The sequence below is a fragment of the Falco cherrug genome, chromosome 10, assembly GCF_023634085.1.
Source record: "Falco cherrug isolate bFalChe1 chromosome 10, bFalChe1.pri, whole genome shotgun sequence".
In the NCBI taxonomy this organism is placed as follows: domain Eukaryota; kingdom Metazoa; phylum Chordata; class Aves; order Falconiformes; family Falconidae; genus Falco; species Falco cherrug.
Window position 1 is genome coordinate 33,876,766 of NC_073706.1, and position 18,196 is coordinate 33,894,961.

The window sequence follows — 18,196 nt, forward strand, 5'->3', positions numbered from 1 at the left end:
CCCGCCCCCCCCCCCCGCCCCCCCCCCCCGGAGTTTGTCAGTTTTAACACTGTATGCTGTCCCAGACGTACTGTTTGTGGCCTTTGTTATAGTAGCAAACCGTTGGTTGGAAGTCAAATTGATTTCTTTAAAGAAAAGAGAAAAAAAAATTTGAAAAGGTGTTGACAATTTGCTGACTTTTTAGTACATTATATGTACAAGGGTAGCAGTATGCAGAATAAAAGTTTGGATATGGTGTATTTATTGCTTGTTATGTAAATTAAACACCTTGTATTTAACACTTTTCAATACTTTTAGATAAAATTGTTCTTTGCAAGAATGATTGGTGCTTATTTTTTCAAGAATTTGCTGTGAAATAATGTGATTACAACGGGCAACATTTATCCAATGAACTGCAGCTATCCTAAATTGGTTCTTCATATTTTTCTGTTGCACTTGTAAAATGCTACAAGGAATTTAAAGAAAATCTATTCACTTTAACTTATGATAGTTTTATGAAATTAAAAACAACTAAGTCACAGCTTTTGTTCTGTGGTAACCTATAAATTGTTTGTCTTTTAAGAACCAGTTGTAAAAGACTGAAAAAATATGTATATGTTGTAAATATTTGTGTGTTGTGAGAAATTTTGTCATAAGAAATTGAGATAACTTGCCAGAAGGGTTTTTAAGTTTAGAAATACATCCATGCCAATAAAATAGGAAATTGTAAACCTAGTTTTAAACTCTGCATCAGTTGGAGTTCTTTGCTCATACGCAGTTCACTTCATACTTCAGAGTCTGCTTGATAACGATGAAGAGCGTCGGGGCAATCTGGGGCTCTTTCAGTTTTAATAAAAGGCTGTTAGGAAACCTCTGGGCACAGCGGGCTTGGTTGTGTGTCAGTCGGCTCATGTGTAAGTAACTTCTTGGAAACGGATCTAAAATGTATTTGGGATAACTGTGTGGCACTGTGGTCTATGGTGTTGGTGGTTTTGGCCATGGGTTTAGAGTGTTTATATCTCGGGGTGCAGAAACAGAAGTCGCATCGTGAAACACGTGCTGTGGAACCCGCTGAGTGCGCTGTCAGCTGCCTCCTCTTCTCCTGCCAGGTGCAACTCCCTCTGCCCAGGAGAGCAAGAGCCTGAGTTAGGTGACCGCTGTGTTGCGCAGCTGTGGAAGCCTTAGTGGAAAGGGGTGGGTGAGTTTGCCTGGGAGCTGATCGTGTGGCTCGGCCCGTCTCTCTGACCCTCACTGCCACGAAGAATTTTTTCAAAGAAATGCTTCCAAACGCACTTCAGCAATTTGTCAGACTGCAGGTCAGGCGGTGGAATCTGCCTTCATCTCACTTCCCTCCTGTATTCTTAGCAGAGAATTAAGTGCAGAATTAAACATAATATTTGTAACGTTGTTTTTTACAATGTCCAGCTGTTAAAGGCCAGCTGTGTCTGATGTACAGAGCGTATACATTTTCCAGAAAGAGGCAGGCCCGTATGTCATGTAGCGCACAGTCTCTCCCGTCAGGCCTGGGCTTTCACTTCGCGGAAGAGTGAACACAGAAGCTCGGGTAGGTACGTGGACGCCTTGGAGTACTGAGCCGGCTGCGGTGGATTGTCTGGTGGGATTTTTAATTGTGCTATATCGCATACAAATGGGTTATCACAGGTCGGGTGACGGGGCGGATAGCTGCGGTAAGGGCTCGCTCTGTCGTAGGAAGTTTACCAGCAAGCAGCCGGTGACAAGTAACAGTCGTGCAGCTCTTTCCTTGGGAGCTCACGTGGTCACCGGGTGATGCGCCCTGCGAGTGTGTGGCTGCATCAGCGAGAGAGTGGAGGGGGCGGAACAGAGCATCTGCCCGCGGTCTGGGGTGCCCCTGCCCCTGCTTTGCTCCACGGACCGTTTTCCTTGCAGCTCCCCGTCTCCCTGCTGCTCCTGCTGGCACTGGTGGGCCCTCCGGCAGCCTGGGTGGCTCTGGCTAGGGTGCCTGGTCTGCAGAACCCGCGCACTGAGCGTTTGGGGGAAGGGTTGGTGCAGCCAGCAAACGCGGTTGGTACTTACTGACCCGTGTGCTCAAGGGCAAGCTTTGGGCTGGCTGAACGGCGTTGAGCGATGAAAGCAGAGCCTGAAACGGGTGGTGGAAGAATTGCAAAGAATCTGCCTTCAGAGGCAATAGCTCCTTTCCTGGAGCAGGTGTTCCTCTCATAACTCTTAGTTCAGTCAGCCCCATAATGAGAGCTGCTTTTCTTTTCCTCTGATGTGGAAATAAGTACAAGCGGCTCTTTGGGCATCAGGAGCTCTGGATTGCTCTTCTTCACTGAACAGTCTTCTTGTCTTGGAGAACTTGGAACAAAAGCTTTTAGTCATTGCCAGGGTAGACGGCTCCATAGCTATGTCCTGGTACAGATTTTTGGTGTTACGGATGCCTTAAAAATAATCCAATAACCCCACCACCCCCAAGCTGATGGGGTAGGCAGGGGTTGCAGAACCCCTGTCTCTTCTATCCTTCCCCTGCTGCAGAAAATATTTTTTTTCATTGTTCCTATGTAAATTGGCAGGTCCTGATGCTTCCCTCACCTTAGTAGTAGTAGAAGATGGATGTTTGTGTCGCACACGAGAACCCGACGGGCTGGGGACGTTCCTTGCGGTCGGGATGAGGCGCTGTGAAGCTGTTCATCCTTTGGCTCTTGGGACCCTGCGTAGCCTTTGTGTCTTATTCCCCAAGGGACCAGTAGGAAGAGACGCAGCAGCTGGGTGGGCGTAGGGTGCCCACAGCTCATCTTCTAGCGAGCTGAGGCACTGGAGGGAGCGTGTTCCAGATGGGCCCTGTTGTACGTTCGGCCTAACAGGTGGTGAGGCCAGAAAGGTAGCGTTATGAGCACCGTGGAAGTGGCAACTTGGCCGCAGGTTTGTGAGCATCCTGGCCCAGGCAGCACGTGCCCAGGACAGGTTTAGCGTGAGCTGCCCAACGCTCGGGCGGCGGGCGGGACTGTTAACCCACTCGCACCTTCAATACGGTGAATGGAGAGGGTAGGGGCAAAGGTGTCGGTTCTTCGTAAGGCAAAAACCCACACGCTGTTTCTTCACAAAACAGTGTTACGGAATTGTGAGTGTTCTTTAAAAAATAAAGGCAGCGAGCGTACAGGAGAGGGAGCGCTCCCAAGCGCTCTGCTCAAGTAGAAGCTTGCGTGGACTTACTGTAAGTGAAGTCACCGCAACGTATGTTACGGTTTGATCCTACTGGGTACTGTTGGTGTCAGTCCTGGAGAGAAGAGGTGACTGCTCATTGTGTTTGTCATGCATAGGGCAGTGTAACCTTTCCTGTGGTCTCTGGAGTGATAAGAAAGGTATTTTACATTTATTTGAGGAGGAGCGATTTGATTGGAAATAGCCAAACAAGAATCAAGCCTTTTCGTGCTTCACATCTACAGGGACGTTTCCCTTGACATCGGGGAATTTCTGGAAAATTGCTTGTGCTGAGAAGCAGCGATGTTCTGCCAGCAGCAGAAGCTTGTGATTGTCGAATGTTACTACAACACTGAGATGAGTCCCCCTCTGAGCCAACGCTCTCTCCTGCCTCAAATGCTGCTCCAGCAAGCAGGGGAGTTTGGACTTGAAAAAACTGTGCCTGATAAAGTTGCTGTGCTTTCTCTAGGAGATTAACATGCAAGTCTGGTTGCTTTTTTTTTTTTCTTTTTTTCCCCCTCCTTCTGTCTTTCAAAGGCCGGGTTGTTTCCCAGCCCTCCACCCCCCAGTGTATTTGCTGGCGTTAGGTGTTGTCTCTATGTACCGTGCATGCTCAGTTATTAGCTTGCATGAAGCTCACCATCGTCCAGTGTTACTCTTGTTCTCGGTGCATTGGCTTTAATCAGTTGCCCTGATAACTACGCCATGTTAAATGCATCCAAGGTACTCCCTGAAGTACGTATTCACCTCTGCTTTTGGATGACTTGGTTTGGTTTGCATTTTTTTTCTGGGTTCTTTCTGTGTTTTGCCTCACACTGCCAGTGCGCGCTCATTAAAATAAGCTCAGAAACAGAATCCCTTTGCTCCCCGCGTTTGCATGGTTGGTTGCATTTTTTAGAACAAAAGGGTAAAGATTTGGGAGCTGTGCAGAAGAAAACTTACTGAAAATGAAAAGGAAAGTCACGTAAGTTTGCATTATATCCGCTAGTATCATGCGTACTCCCGAACTCCTTCCCCGGCCAGTATTCTCTTGCTTGGGTTGGGTTGTAAGTAAACCTGCGCCCTTGCGTAAATCTCTGCTGCTCCTTCCAAAACTGGTGATGTCCCAGGTTAGTGAGGTGACAGTAGGTTGGTGCTAACCGTGTATCTGCTTTTTTTCACCTGTTGTAGGGGCTGCTTTTTTTGCCCGCCAGGGGAACTTCTGTGGCAGTCACGCTTGAGTTCACACCCCTTATTTACACTAACCCCATAAAATATTTTTATTATTACAAGGTGTATGTGGTTGTTTCAGAGTTACGCCTCCTCCCCACAGGCAAAGGGGATCCATGACTTCTTCCCAGGTGGCTACGTTTGAGATGTCATTTTCCTCGGATTTGTCCTTGCGTGAAACATAACCAGAGCAGCTCCTGCCTCAGGAACAGCAGCCTCGGCAGGGCTGTCCCGCCGCTGTGGGCGCAGGTGGCCGGTGCTGACACAGGTACGGGCCAAGCGGTGCTGCTTGGGAGCTGTTTCAGCTCAGCAGCCGAGGACCGGTGGGTTCATTAGCCAGTTTCTGTCAAGTGTGGAGCCATCAGCGGGTCCAACAAACCATAGATTTTTCCGCTGATGCTTTTTGATGTTCATCAGAAGTCAATTCTATTTTGTAATTAGATTTATAGTCTTTTCTGCTCCAATTACTGTTTGGGTACCACTTTATACAACAGAATTGGTTGTAAACTGGCAGATCTAAGGTAGAGGATGGCAGTCCCAGAGAGGCGTTGGACAGGACATGGTTCCATTCATATCCGCAAAAACCAGGCGTGTGCAGCGTTAGGGCAGGGCTGCTGGATCATTCATGGTCGGGGTTACCAGCACCTCTTGGATGATACAGGCTGACGAGACAGGAGGATGGTCTGTCCGGATCCGGGGACAGCCCTCGGAGCTATCGTAGATAGCTGTCGTAGATCTACGGTGACATCCAGAAACCAAACTGCTCTTTAAATGTGGGACTGGACAAAGGTTCTGGGGATATATTAATCACTCCTGAAAATTCAGTGCATTTTCTTTTATATTTCAAAGTTGTGTATCTCTTCATAGCTGAATAACTTACGAGGTTTTTTAAATCTTAAAACCCTGTAGATGTCCCATGCATTTTCTGCATGCTGACTTCCATTTAAAACCATTTTGAAATTAAAAAATATTCTTTTTATTCTTCTGTTGGGGGGGGGGAGGAAGGGATATGTATTGAGACAGAATACGTGGGTTTTTTTCCTGTCCACACTTAGCTGCCTTGTTAACTTTCATATTGAAATTGAGTGTTGTAAAATCAAGTGGAAAAATAGTTTCACACCCTGCCCCCCCCCAAAAATATCAGTGCTGTTCCACACAGCATTGTGTAAGGTTTAAGCCTGGAGTGAGTCCTTTTGTGTAAGTTACTCTGAATTCCAAGGCCAGTATTGAGTAGCAGAGATGATTCAGCTGCCTGGAGTAAGTGACTAATGGGAAAGAATCCCAGCTGGGGGAATATGTTGTGTAATAAAATGAAAATCTTTTCAGGTTTATTAGATTTCTAGCAAAAAGCCCAAAGCTGTTGATATATCTACTTTTAATTTACAGCACAGGATGACAAATGAAATCTCTGGTGAAACTAACTGTATGTGTGTGTGTGTTTCAGTTATTTTGGCAGATACAAACAGCATCAAGTGTGAACTCAAGATACAAAAATAGCAGGCAAGAAATGGGAAGGGGATTAAGGAAAAGTTGAGGAACTGAAATATTATAAGTTTTCTGAATATTTTTAAAAGTTTCAAGGCAGGCTGAAAGGTAGCATCTCATCTTTATGTTAAAAACCAACCAAACCAACCAAACCCCCCAGAACTTAAAAGCCTTTTCTTTGCAGAAGAAATACAGAAAACATTGATATTTTCTAGGTTTATAGTACACCAATTCTAAAGCTGTAGCTATGCGCAGGAAGCACTGATGGTGGTGTTTGTAAGTGTAGTCACTTAACGGAGAGTTTACACCACTGAGCTCGGGTCGGTTTGAGGAAACCGGGAGTATTGCTTGTAAAAGGAGTGTGTGAACGTGTTGCCCATGTGCCAGCCTTGCCTTACCGGCCGCTGCCAGAGATGGACCTTCTTGGGTCTGAGCGGTGTATCAGGGTGGCCGGGACGTGCAGGACCTGCAGAGGCTGGCAGGGAGATGAGGATGAGGAGTGTGTGGTAGGGAGGAAGGGAAAGCCCGTGCTGTCGGCTAGTGAGGACAGGCAGATTGTATCTAACCGATGATGATGATGATGATGGCTGTCCCATGCCTGCTTGTGTGCGGTGCTTCTCTGCTAGGTTGGGCAGTAATTATGCTGTCAGTAAAAGTGTTGTAATCAAATATTAAGGATAGAGTTATTAGGCTAATCAGTAATTAGTTTGTATGGGCATGGCCCTTCTCACAGCGCTGTCGGGCAGAGCACATGGATGGATGCCCCCACGTCAGTGGCATCCAGCATCCGATTAAATGGTGTGCCTCCCTGCTGGGAAGTATTTGGGTCACAGGGTCCTCTGCTCGCTCCCTGCTTACCGCTTCCGTCTGGGAGTTTCATGTTTTACTCCATCTTCAGGCCCTTTCTTTAAGGGCTTTTCCAGTATCACGCTTCCACCCCGTGCAGCTGACCCGACCTGCAGGCAAGGCGCACGTGCCCTGGAAAAAGATGCAGGCAAGGTGCAAATGCCCCAGAAGCGGCACGTCTACAGGGAGAGGAGAAAGGTGTCTAGAGACTGGAAAAGCCACCTGAGAGCTTGCGTCTAGGACTGTGGAACTGGTCCGGTGCTCCCGGTGAGTGCTCGTGGTTGTCCTCACGCCGATGTGGACGGGTGGTGCTGAGCATTAGCATGAGGACCACGGCAGGAGTCTGGGAGAGAGAAGGTAAAATTCAGCTCTGGTTGACATCTCTGAAACTCTGCAGTTCCAGCGGAGGGTCCTCCCTCCCCGCTCAGAGCGCAGTGTCAAAAAGCCGAGGTGTGCTCCCCCTGCCCACAGGCAGCTGTGGTGGTTAATCGCTAATGGGGAAATGATTCATTTAGTGCTCTTGGTTTGACTCAGCCTTGTGAGCATGCACACAGAGCGTAACCTTTATACACAGCTCTGTCTTGCTGGGGATGGACGGACTGCTTAGATGTGTGGCTTTGCAGTTTTGCTTTGTGTGAGACCCTTTGGGATAAGAGCTGTGTGCTTTAATTGCAATTCCGTGGCACAGCCAGATTTCTTTTGAACATCACTTGAAATCTGAAGTTCCTGGGTTTATCACCTTTGCTTTGAGAAAAAGGTGTTGTCCTTGTGGCTCTTTCAATCCGTAGAGTTCCTAGCTGTAGTCTTAACTGCAAAATTCAGGTTACTGGATTTTGACTGTGAGCAGTTGTCATGAACAGGATACTCACACCCTGTTCCTTTCCAAGGTGTTTGCAAAGGAATTCCTACCTTGCTAAAGAAATATTTTCCAGAAGCTGCTTTTTTTTTTTTTTTTCCCCCTCTTAAGTTTGTGGAGAAACCCGAAGTGAATAAAACTCAAAGCAATACTGTTTCTGAGGCTATAGCCGGCTTGCAAAAATATTCCAAGTTATAGAAAGGTTAAATTTAAATTGATCAACAGCAGTGCAAAATCTTTTAGCTTTGACATGTATTTTCACACAGTAACGACCTCCCATTTTTGAACAAATGAATGGAAAAACTTTTCCATCAGGCTGACGATGCTAAAGCCCCCCCCCCCGCCCCAAATCACTGCAGAGAAGCAGGCATTCTCAGAAACTCGCTTGAGGCATCTCACATAATTTGACCAGATGAAACTTAATCCATCTTTAGAGAAAAAGCCTCAAAGTGAATTTTAAAGAAACAAATAGGAGACTCAAACCCTGCTTTTCTTCCCCGCGAGCAAGCCAGCTGGCTTCTCTCACCTGCGCATTGCTTTAGGAGAGCAGTACTTTGCATCTGGAAGTTGCTCTGTAAATGCTTGTTGCGTTTCACTGCTTCGTCTCCCACACCTGTATTACTTACACGCTTGGCTGTTGCCAACGGGGACCTCGGGAACACTCGACAAAATTTTACGAAGGTGCCACCTTGTTTCTCCCTGGACTTGCCGAGGACAGAGCTGGCACCCACCAGCTGTAGCTGTTGGTGCCCTTGGCTGGGCCAGGCCCTGTGCTGCTGCCTGGGCTTGGCGCGCGCCTGCAGAGCGGGGGGCTGCAGCCCCCTGCCCCCCGCACAGCACCCACCCGGCAGCAGGGTGCTGGGACGGGGCTGGCTGGCTCCAGCACGGAAGGTCCCCAAACATCCAAACGGCCGGTGCAGCTTCACTCGGGAGATGGTGGTTTCTTGTCGCCCTTCTCTGGGTTACTGGTCTGGACAAGCTTTTATCCATGGACTGTTATGTTCCCAGCACAAGGTGGCACTCACATTCCGAGGGAGGAATATCCCTTTAGGAACCGGCCGGTGTTAGTTACAAGCGGTTTGGCGCTTTATTGCTCTTTACCGTGTCATATCCCAGGAGTGCGTCTGAATGGTACCGGGGGAAGAGAACACCCAACCAGCGTGAGCCGGCGGGAGGGAGCCAGCCAAGCCAGAGCAACGCTCGGCAAGGGGAATCGGGGAATAGCTTGCTCTTGCTGGTTTTAATCCTTCTGTATTCCACCTGCAGGAGGTTTCTCCTTTGGGATTTTCCAGCCTCATCCATGCCTTGAGTTTCTGCTGTTCCCACAAGCCGGAATCACTGGTGTGAAGGACACAGGCTGTGCCGCACATCCCTGTGCCAAAGGCCCTGGGAGCGGGCGAGGCGCAAGTACAGGAGGCACAGGGCTAGCAGGGAAAAAGAGTGGGAAGAGGCGAGTGGTGTAACATCCTCCTCATCGCTGAGTCTGTAGGAATCGTTTCTTGGTCAAGATCCAGCATTAACACTTGCCTCAGGAATGCTGCGTGCGTTCCTGGGGGGGGAGGGGTTGCTGGCTGGTCTTACAGCTCCCAAAATCGAGTGAAAACAAGTTGGCTCTGCCTGTTTGGTTGCTACGGGCCGCTTTAAAACCAGTAAAAACCAGTGCGCAGGGGTCGCACCTCCATGCTATGAGCTGGAAGATCCCAGCCACCTAGTCAGCATCTCTTTCTGGAATACTGAACCCTCGTGTTTGGTTTACTTGATATTCTCCCCCACAACGTAAGGTATTTATTATCTAAATAGTAGATTCATTTCTGTGAAGTCTTAATGAAAACTATGGAGGAATACAAGCAGCAGAAGATGTACCAAACACTGCCTGGCCTTCCCTCAGTCCAGGGTGTGCCGCCCCTGCTTGCTCTGGCAGCCCTGGCTTGCTGCTCCCACGGAAACCATGGCTTTAAACTTCAGGACTCTTATTTTTGCCTATCCCTTTTTTGGATCAAAAATGACTGAGATCAATGCAGCAATAATCTACCACGTATCAAAATGATCTATGAAGGGGATCAGTTACGGTGGCAAAGAGATGGAGGCGCTGGGGCACAGAAACATGAACTGGCTGCCTTAAGGGAATAGAGCCGAGCGGTGCCAGACTGAAGTGGCGCTGATCTCCTAAACCCAGTTTAAAGTGCAGAGAAGAGACCTGATGCGTCACCTTCTGTGCAGGTTTAAGCATTCCCTGACACTGACCAGCTAGTCCAGTGGTACAATGGTGTTTAGAGATGCAGGAGATGTTGACTGGCTGTTAAAAGCTGTTTGTGTGCCCCCGAACTGAACCCCAGAAGGCAAATTTTACTTCTGCAGAAAAAGAAAGCAGAACAGTGCCCAAACCCTGGTCTGCTTTGAAAGTCTGGCTGAGGTTGGGTGCTCCGGAAAGTCAAATTGGCTGACAGAAAGGAAGGTGAAGAGAGAGGAGGTGCTGCCAATTCTAAAGCGTACGCAGATGCTTCTCATCAGCGGAGAAGCGGTCGCAGGTGTCGGTGGGGTGAGCGCCCTGCGAGCTGCGCTTCTCCAGAGCTCATGAGAGAAGTGCCCCTGCCAGAAGCAGCATGCCGAGGGAAGCAGAAGGGACCTGTCCTCTGCCTCAGCCACCCAGCTTGTGTGTGTGACCTCTGGTAGAGGCAGGCTGGTGGCAAAGCACCTGAGGCACCAGCTGCCCTCCCGTGCCGCAGCCCCGGCGGCAGTGGTGCCAGCCTCGGGGAAAAGGGAGCAGCGTGGGCGCCTGGGAATCGGGCTGCTTGGCTGCTTTGGTCAGGGAATCCTGCAACGGATAGTATTTTTTTATACTCTTGAACTTTTCCACCTTATATTTAGTGCTTCTCCTGTTCCTGTTGCCCTTCGCACTTGCCTTACTAGAGTTGCCTTACAAGTCACCGAAGCATTTGAACTCTGGCTCCTGGTCTCTGTAAAACAAGGATGATACCACCTATTGCCTAACAAAGCCTGTAAGGCTAATAAAGCTATAAGCTCCTCAGGACAAGGGCTTTTCCTAGTTATGCAGACTTCTGTGTATGTATTATGAGTCTTGAATTAGGTAGCCATAACTCCCATGGTCAGTAAAACAATTAGACCTCTTTCCTTTTCTAGCTTACAGAAGATGTAGGGCAACAGTAACCTTCCTCTGTTCCTTTTTATCTTTTGGAAACGCTCTTCCCCCCATACAAACCTAGCATATCTGTAGAAGTGAGACTTGTATCCCTTTTATGTTGCCAAGAAGCTGCAGTTGCAGTAAGAATCTATTTAGGCTAATTAGATTTTGCAAATCCATTACGGTTCTCTTGCTGGTGCCTGCAGACAAAAACCGGTGTGCCTCTTACAGGGCCTGACCATCGCATAGGGCTTCCCAGTGCTCGGCAGGCATGAGTGCTGCTTCACTTGACCACAAACTGGTGTAAGAAGGAGGAGCCTTGGCTCTGGAAAGCAGCTGTAAAGCCGAGAGGAATGGCTGTGCGTCTTGTGACCTTTGCTGATGGCATGCGTGATTGCCCGACGTGGTATCACATGATGACCATCATAGACTGCTAAGAATCAAGCAAAGCTTTTTTTCTTCCTTGCATCACCAGGGTGAAAGCTTCCACAAAGCTGACGTAGCACGTGCAGCTCGACAAGGTGGATGACTTCGGGCAAACTCCAGGGATTTGGAAAGCGTTAGGTTTTTTGGCAGCTCTGCCACTGCTTCCTCTTTACAGGCAAACGTGTCCCCCTTTTCCCCTCTGTAAAATGGAAATAACTCTTCTCTCATTTTTAATTGTGTGTATTTGAACCGTAACTTTTCCACAGCAGAGATCTTCCCCCCCTCCCCGCTCCAGCTGGGCAAGGATTTAGAAGGAAGAGGCTAAAGGGGCATTAGTTGTAGACCAGTATCAGCCAGTATGGTATATGCTCATGAGCTGCTAAGCTCAGCAGAGCCTTTCACCTCTCCAGGGCTGCTTCATGTGGATCTTTGCTGGCTGCTGTAACATGCCATTTTTCCAGCAGCTGGTTCTAATCTTCTTGCAGGATCTCCTGAGCTAGCTTCGCTGCGAAGATTTTAACTGGGCTTTGGTATCCTAAAGGAGTAAAGGGTAGGTAAGTGGTGATTTATTTCTCACCACAAGAGTATGTTTCAGGATTGTCCTTCCTTTTTCTCACTTACAGACTCTGAAATTTATTTCTCTGGCTAAAAATGTCAGTCCTTACCAGCAGTCATGACTGGAACTGATAATCTCTGTCCAATTCCCAGAAAAGAGGCATTTCCACTCCAACGCTCACCCTGAGAAGTGCTTGTAAGCACCTAGCTGCTGGTTTGGGAGGGGAGGGTGGTCCAGGCGCTGCTTGGCAGCGCTGCCATAGCAGGGAGCAGAGGTGGCTGTGGGCTGTGCCGGCTGGAGCGGTGCTTAGCCCTGCGGTGGTGGCCTGACCACCCTGGGCTTCTCCAGCCAGGACGGAATCACGCACTGGGAAGGGCAGCGTGGGGGTCTCACACCCTGCCCTCTCCGACTGGAACCTGAAGCATGGGGACTGTCTGCCTGTGAGCTCTGTGGGAGCGTTGTTTGCTTGAAGAAATGGTTTGGATTGTGGTTATTTTTCATTTTTTTTGGCAAGATTTCCCCGGGAGAGGGAGCAGTCCACACAAATGATGTCGAGGGGAATTAATCAGCTTGTCCCAGCTCCAGCTAAACTGCATTTTCTGCGTTGCTGTCAAGTCCTTCTTTCATGCTCCTCATCCTCAACCCCTCTTCCTTCACCTTCTGACTCCTCTCATAACCCTGCCGTACCTTTGCCTGTGCTAGCCCTCTGAGGCTGGTATTCAGTGAAGACGCTTGCACCTCTTCCCATTTTAAATCATCCTTCCTACCACCAAGGCTGCTTCCAGCACCCTGTCCCACAGCCCACATCTCCTTCACTGGTCCCTGCGCCCAAGTCACTTCCCTCCCAGCGCTATGTCCTCTGCACCCCTGGCCCGAGCCACAGAGCCAGGGCTCAGTGGCAGCTCCTGCAGTCACTGTGGTGATAGTCATCAGGCAAAAGAGGAGATGCATCAGTTCAGGAATTTGGGGCTGCCTTCGCTTCTTTCAGTTCTAGCAGCAGTCACTTCCAGAGGCTTGCTGCTGCTTAGATAGCTGTTTGGAGGTTGACTGTTTTCCTAGCAAGTTGATTATATTTCCAGTGACACATGCATAGAAAACCAGAGGAAGATTAGGGGTTGTGGAGTTCAAAACCGCTGCTGCCAAAGTTCCTGTCTTCATGGTGTCTTTTGTTATATCAGGAAAAGTTCCAAAAAATGGTAGCCTAGTTACCGCTTGAAGGAAGGGTTTGTGGCTTCTTGCTGATGACTTCTTTCTTTATTCATTCCTTTCCTTTTTTTTTTTTTTTTTAATAACCAAGAAGGGATATAACAGAGCTAACCTTGTGATAATCAAGCCTCTGTTGCATTGTATCTCAGTACATCTGATACAAAAACATCTACTGACATGTGCTGTGATTCTTAGTGCTGCTGTAAGCTGAACCGCTCTGGGAAAATTTCCAAGGAATAATGGGCAGAATTCTCAAGGACAAGATGAGGAGGACAGCGCAAGGAATCTGTTCAACGGCAGTCCTGGGAAATTAGTGTGGCAGGGAGGCTGTCGTAGCAGTGACTGGCATTCATAATAATGTTACTCTTTATCTCGATGTGCCAGCGGAAAGATTTAAGAGGTTTTGTGTGTGGATGACCCTCAAATTAAGGGTAGAACTGGAGTAGTGGATTTTGCAGCACAGACTTGAAGTTCTACAGCTGTTAGGGGAATAAACGGTTTTCACTGGAGTGAGATCTGCAGCTGTCTGCTTGGAGATGGTCATCTCTGGTAAAGACATACCCTGAGACAGAAGCAGTCTTCTAAGAGCATGGCTGTGACAGTTACGTCTCTGCTGTGTGCTCTCTCTGACTGTTCGATACAAAGAAGCCTACAGACACATGCTGTGATTTTTAATGCTACTGTCAGCTGAACCACTCCGGGAAATTTTCCAGGGACCATTGGGCAGAGTTCTGAAGGACAGACTGAGAACAGTGCAAGGGACCGGCGCTAAGAGCAGTGCTAGGAGGCTGCTGCGTTAGAGACGTAGCCTGAAAGGGGGCACGCTTCTAAACGTGTAGCTTCTTTTAAGTTAGTACAAGCAGGCACGATCACGTGCTGGCAGACAGCTTGTGTTACAAACAGCCCCCAGTACTCCAACGTAACAGCATCTAGGCCCGTGACTCAGTCCCCGTTTGTGTAGGTGGGTGAAGTGGGATTTCAGTTATCAAGCTGTGTGTCCCCTTTCTTTGGGCAGAGAAGTGTATTGCAGCTGCACTGTGTTGCAATTCACAAAGCAGTAGTCGGAGTATGATGGTTTACTTCTCTAGTGTTGCTCTGTCTGCTCTTAGTGAATGTTATCTAAGCCCATCAGATCATGTAGTTCATGTTGATTTTGGAGCCTGGTGGGTGATACTACCCGGCGGCCAGGGTAAACAGTTCACACTGCAGCCAAAGTTCACTCTGGCAGGTCTGAGTTGTCATCTCTACTTCCAGTTTGCATTGACAAAATGGTACGAAAAAGGCAGGGGGTTAGTGGAAGTGGGTGAGGCAGTTTAACTCGTATTGTTGATGTGTCTATTCAAAGGGCAACACCAGAGTCAGCTGAGCATGAGTAAATTCTCATTTATGAGGGCCTGACCTTAGACTCTGGACCTCCACAGCTGAAGAATCACTAAAGGGCTGCAGAATTACATTTCCACCGAAACAAGGATGACTTGAACTTCAATAGAAATGCCAGGTCCACCTCGGCTTTGTAATGTGCTCTGAGATAACAGCATGCGTTACTTCAGAGGAATCCGTTTTGCCATCTCACCAGAGACCTGTTGGCTGGTGCCATCCAAGGGCCAGTGCTCTGACAGAGCTTACATCTCCAGGAGTTTCTGTTCAGAAGACATCTCTAGGCATGGAATTCCTGCTTCCTGTTAAGGCTGGGTGCACAGCAGATTTTGTCTGTTGACATTGGCAAGACTTTTCAGGCTTCATTTCAGTGCCTTTCTAGCTCTTTGCTTGGCTGTTTCATTACTTGAGTTGCATGACTTAAGTTCTGAAATTCTTTTCAGATGTTTTTTCTACTTACCAGCACCACACTGCCTGGATATGACTATCAGAAAGCACAACAGTGGTGCTTAAACCGTGATAGTCATGCATAGTGGGTCTCCCAGGATTTTGATTCCATCACTTTTTGCTTGAGCCTGGGTACCTGTTTAAACAAGGAGAAAAACTACCATGCAGGATAAGCTGTTGCAAAGTTCAACTGAAGTTTGGGGTGAGGCCTTAGATGGGTTCTGACAACCAGTGGCTCTCTGACTTCTACCTGGGAGGCAAATCTATGTGGTGGAAAAGCTCCTGGTTAAAGGGTTGTGATTTTGTCCCTTTGTGGAGGAGCCCAGTTAAAGGGCAGATCTCACAGTGCTGCCAGGAAGAAAAGGACGCTTGTCTGGATAGCTCTTCTCTACCGCCCAGCCTCTCCACAGGACTATGGATGAAATAAGTTTTCAATTCTACTGCGGGATAGAGAAAGCAGCCCAAGTTCACAGAGCCCAAGGGTGGCATTTTTTCGATAGTCCCAGCTGCCACATAAGCCAATGGCAGATTCGTCCCCGACCTCCACGGTAGCGGCACTAAGCCAACATTGTATGCTCCAGCAAATCATTCCCTCAGGCTCCATAAATCCTGTGCTGTTGTCCTGCTTCTGGGGCGGTGAGAGGACACCCTGTGTCAGCGTGCTCTGAGAGCAAACTATGCGGCAGGGGTGGCAACAGTGTTTTAAGCTGCTAAACTCAGCATGCAGGGATGGAGCTGAATGCCTAATTGAGAAATATCAATGCCCAGACCACTGCCAGTGAGCGAGCGTCGCTTGTCTGGTTTGGCATTTGCAGAAGTGCATGTTGCCACTCTCGCTGCAGAACACGGGGCTGTGGAAAATGGAGGTTTCTTGACCTGTTAATCGGGGAGAGACACAGCAGCTGACACTATGGACTACCCTTATGCTTGGCTGGAAACACTATTTGCTGTTTTAAGCTGAACACAGCCTCCTAACCTATTCTGCTCTGTTTCTCATCTGCTATTATATTCAGTGTACAGAAGCCTTTTTTGTTATGAACTGAGATACTATGTGAGAACACACCTTCCCCCAGAGCAGAAGGCCAGCAAGTCTCTTTGCAATGACTTCCACAGAGGGACAGCAAAAACACTGGTCAGGTTTGAAGGCTTTGGTTTCTCCAGCTTCTAAGAACTTCCTCTCTTTCAGATGCTCTGGAAAATACATCAAGACTGGATGAGTTAGCAAGCGAGACAACAGAGAGGCTGTGTGGCACCTGCATGAAAGATGGCAACAGGAGAAGGCGGAGGCAGAAAGCATGGGACAAGAACAGAGATAAGAGTGACCTTGACAGGAGAGGATAACAGGTAGTGATGGCCCGGGAGATGGAAGTGCAATAGGCACTGGAAAGGGGAGACCTTGGAAAGATTAACAAGACTAAACTGTACTGAGGAGGAGGGGCCATGCACTGAGGTTTCCAGGCAGCTGTGCAACCATTTTCTCATGCAGTGAAGGAAATAAAAACATGCACCATGTGGTAGAAAGCAGAAATCCAAGAGCAAGGGATTTTTCTGTTTCCTCCCCCAGTTTTGTGAAAAAAGTTTGCCCTTTCTCTGGAGTTGCTAACTTTTCTTCTAGAAGCTACTTCCTTCAGAAGGCATGGTCAATTTTGCAGTTCCTCAGAGTGCAGATTTTAATTACACATCTCAGTATAATGCCTTTGTTTGGAGAAGTGTTGTGCAAAAAATTGACATCTGAGTTTTTACAGCTGGCAGAGCAATAATGATTTAAAGGAAATTCCTCTCCCTATACAAGTCAAGGCATGCTGAATTCACCCTTCCCCAGAAGCTTGTGTCACCGTCCATGCAAGCAAAGCAACTAGTCTGGGCAGGTGACATTTCTCATCTGCTTTGAAGTTCCAGTCAGTGGCGGATCAGACCCACTCAGGGACTGAGTGAAATCTGTCCTGCCAGCTCTACCACTCACTCAGCAGGTTCACAGAAGACTGTAGCGTGGATGTCACTGCACTGTTGCAGTTAGTAAAACCTTGAAACTGCCCTAATTCTGCTGATTTCATTCTATCTTGGCACGCAAGAGCTCAGGTGGCTGGTTTTTACCTTCTTCCTGAAGTTTGCCCCGGTGCACATGGAGAACTGGCCCTACTTTCCCTTTGGCAATCTATGAAGGGCCCCATTACTCACCTTTCCTTCAGGGAAATGATGAGGATGGATTCTCTTGCCTGCAGGAGCCCAAAAGAACGTGAAGCACCTGGACTGGAGGCTGCTCACCCTCCATATCCAACACCATCTTCCTTGGTATTTCCAGTCAGTCCCTACATTGAAAGAGTTTGGGGATAGGCTGATACCACCAGAAGAAATCTGGGTTCATTCTAGCTACCACTGACAGGCAGTGCTTCCTACGGGATGTGTCCCACATGCGTAATGGCGGCAGCTCTCAGCTTGCTCTGGTCTACATCACAGCCGGGACAAGCTCAATCCCAGATCTGCAGCTTATGGGCTCCCTTTGGCCAGATGCTTCTCAAACGCAAGATTGTGAGGCTCGGTTGGATCAGTGACCTCAGTGAAGGCTCTGAGTATTCAGAACAAACAGTTCCTCTGGCTTAAAAGCTTTGGCAGATGCTCCTGCTTTCATGTTCACTTACTTGGCATAAGAGGGGCTGCTTAACAGAAGACTTAAAACCCTCGCACTCTAGACAAGGTGCTTTGGTGCTGATTGCTTTTACCATATTAGAAAGCTCCTGTCCTCCAAATCATGGAGGACTACGCTTTGCTTCTTATATCCTCTTTGCTGAGCTTTTTGGGATTACTTCAGGCCTTGGAAGTCAATATGAAGGCTTGTGTTAATTTGAATGATTGCTAACTCAGGCCTTTTGCTGTTCCATGCCCACTACACCCTAGTCTATCAAAAGAGAACCACTGATGGAGGGAGAACCTGGTCCAAGAGGGTTGAAAAGCTGGAACCCTGGCATTACTGATCTCCACAGGTGTCAAGAGACCTCGGCTGTGAATTGTCAGGGGGTTTGCACAAGTTGTGAGCATGAACGAATAACATGAGCCTTATCTGCTAAATAAACTCTCTCAAGTATTATAGAGGTGCCCACGACCTGGGACGACCCTTAATACTCCACAGCACTGGCTGCACGTGAAGTGGTTAAGTGCATGACTGACGTGTAGATGCGAGCCAGCAAGGGATGCTTAGGATTCTCCATTTCTTATGCTGAATTGCAGGAGAAGAGTGAGTTGGCTCTGTAGTATGGGATGTAAGAGCCTTGGGATACTTAGGGGAATAGCACAGGAAAGAAGGTTAGAGAAGGAAAGGCTGGAATTCAACGGTCTCCAAAGAGGATGCAGATTATGAAAGGGGGAGGGAGACGTGCTCTAAGGCAGAGAGATCAGCAAGCACTAAGGTGTGTGCTGATAGCAATAAACAAGCTGCTAGTGTTTTGGCTGAGGGGAGTTGCCTCACTAATCTCAGCTGAGACAGTGGAAG

At 48.2% G+C, this 18,196-nt stretch overlaps 1 long non-coding RNA gene across 1 annotated transcript; it reads right to left on the reverse strand.

The window, feature by feature from the left end:
- Positions 1–19: 19 nt before the first annotated feature.
- On the reverse strand, positions 20–17,868 carry LOC129736906 (uncharacterized). Its single transcript, XR_008734082.1, has 2 exons — positions 6,922–17,868; positions 20–6,831 (listed from the first exon to the last, which is right to left on the reverse strand). It is a non-coding gene; the product is annotated as an uncharacterized LOC129736906 (long non-coding RNA).
- Positions 17,869–18,196: the final 328 nt, after the last annotated feature.